We start from the raw sequence: 2,084 nt of genomic DNA, 5'->3' as shown, positions 1-2,084 counted from the left end.
AGAAATTCCAGCCAGAGGAGGTAAACCCAAGTGTGAATCCCAGCTGTCACCACCCAGGTGCTCAGCTCCGAGCACTTTGCTTCGGGTAGCTCTGCCTGGGCCTGAGGGGGTTAAGGAGCTCAGATGAGCCTCCAGTACCATGGGTGCTTAACCGAGTCTTTCTCTTTCTGTTTCCTGACTATTCCCCCAAGCATCTTTTTCCCTTTTGCAGCCAGTCAAAGTTATTTTTCAGCTCTGGGAAACGGAGGCAGGAAGATGGCAAGATTGAACTCCACCTGAGCAACTTGGTGAGACCCTGTCTCAACATGAAGAAATAACAAGGGGCTGGGGACATAGCTCAGTGCAGAAGTCTTGGGTTCAGTCCCCACTACCAGAAAAAAAAAGTTTATTTTCCAGGGGTATATCACAAAAAGCAAGGCATTTAAATTTGTAAGGTCCACGGTAACTGTTATTCAAGGGGCCCCTTCACCTCCGTGGCCTTGCCCCAAGGAATCTAGCTGTATTTCGAAACCTACTGATTCCTGCATAGACAATGAGATGCCCCTGGGTAGTGGGAGTGGCCCCAAGGCAGGAGATTAGGGCGTGGCAAAACAGCTGGGCAGGCGCCTGGACCTGTCAATCATGGAGACCCAGGACCTAGGCGCGATCGGCTTCCAACCCCTGCACTAATCAGAGCACGTGATCTTCAGTTCTTCCGGCGTAAGATCAAGCAGGGTTTTGATAGGCTGGTCGTGGCCACTGCCTTCTTTCTTTCTCAGTGACTGGCACTGCATTCAGTGTACTGCCTTTCCCACTCTGCGGAGGACTTCGTTTCCCTTCTTTTCTTATCTTTAATAAATGTAAAATCAGGGGCTGGGGATTTAGCTCAGTGGCACAGCGCCTACCTGGCAAGCGCAAGGTCGTGAGTTTGGTTCCTGGTACCGATAACCCCCGCCCCCTGCAAAAAAAAAATAAATAAATAAAAATGTAAAATCCTGCTACTTCATTTTCTGTTCAATTCTTCGTTCAGGATACTGACAGTCTGGAAGGGGCCCCTCAGCAGGAGCCCACAGCACCCCAGTACCCCGGTAACAGGGCATCCTCTACAGCATCCTGGCTCTGCTCCTTGGATCTGAGACCGGAAATTTCTTGCCTGGCCACCCAGTCCCCTCCCAGACACAGGAAGAGGCTCTCTGAGGGTTTGCCACAGAGTCCAAGGCCCTGTGGATGGGTCTCAGTGCCCCCGTGGAAGTCCAGCCCCTTCCTTGTGAACCACTCTCCCGCCTCTCTTCCCTGCCCTGGAGCAGCCCTGGGACTGAGCACTGAGTGGTGCTGCTGCTGCTGCTGTGGGAGGAGGTGCTGCGGACTCAGGCGTGTTCCCTGAGGAGCTGGGGGTTTCCTAGGATGATGAAGCATTTCCAGGCAAGCTCCCAGAGCCAGCAAAGACTCAGGCGTTTGTCAGGAAAGTGGATCGAGGTGTGCAACGGCGGGGCAGGGTTGCTTCACAATGGCTACAGTTCTAAATTTGAAACTCCACGTGTCTGTGGAGCTCTGTCTTCCAGGAAGGCCCGGAAGCCACTGCAGTCTGGCTGTCTCTGCAGGATGTAGGACACCAGAGGCAGGAGGGGGCGGATATTGAAGGAGACAGGCAAAGCCTGGGCTCCCTACAAGGCCAGCGGCGTCACCCTCCTGGGGCCAGGGCTCTTCGGCTGTTCCCCCAGAGGCTTCCCCCTGTCATTACCCTTCAGCCCGGACGCTTCTGCGACTCAGGTAACACTTGCTCACACTCCAGAGGTGGCCCAGAACAACCCAGTACCTCCTGATTGTTCACCATGGAAGACGGAGTAGGAAGACCCAGCGCCCAGGAGCCTCAGTTCCTGCAAAGTGGAGTTTCCCGCTGATATAGGGGAAAGAAACTCCCAACCTGAGATATTTGGGATGAGTTTGTGCTCCCTAAAATTGAAGAGTGAATTTTAGGAACAATGGAGGTTAACAGCAGAATTTATTGAGGGAAAGAAAGCTTCTGTCTGAGAGGGACAGAAGGGGGCCCGAGTGGGATGCCCAGGGAACCTGTCTTTTCCAAGGGTTTTTATAGAACAAAACCA

This window comes from Chinchilla lanigera, unplaced genomic scaffold (genome assembly GCF_000276665.1).
Source record: "Chinchilla lanigera isolate Chin_1 unplaced genomic scaffold, ChiLan1.0 scaffold00019, whole genome shotgun sequence".
Taxonomy (NCBI): Eukaryota; Metazoa; Chordata; class Mammalia; order Rodentia; family Chinchillidae; genus Chinchilla; species Chinchilla lanigera.
This window is presented reverse-complemented; position numbering follows the sequence as displayed.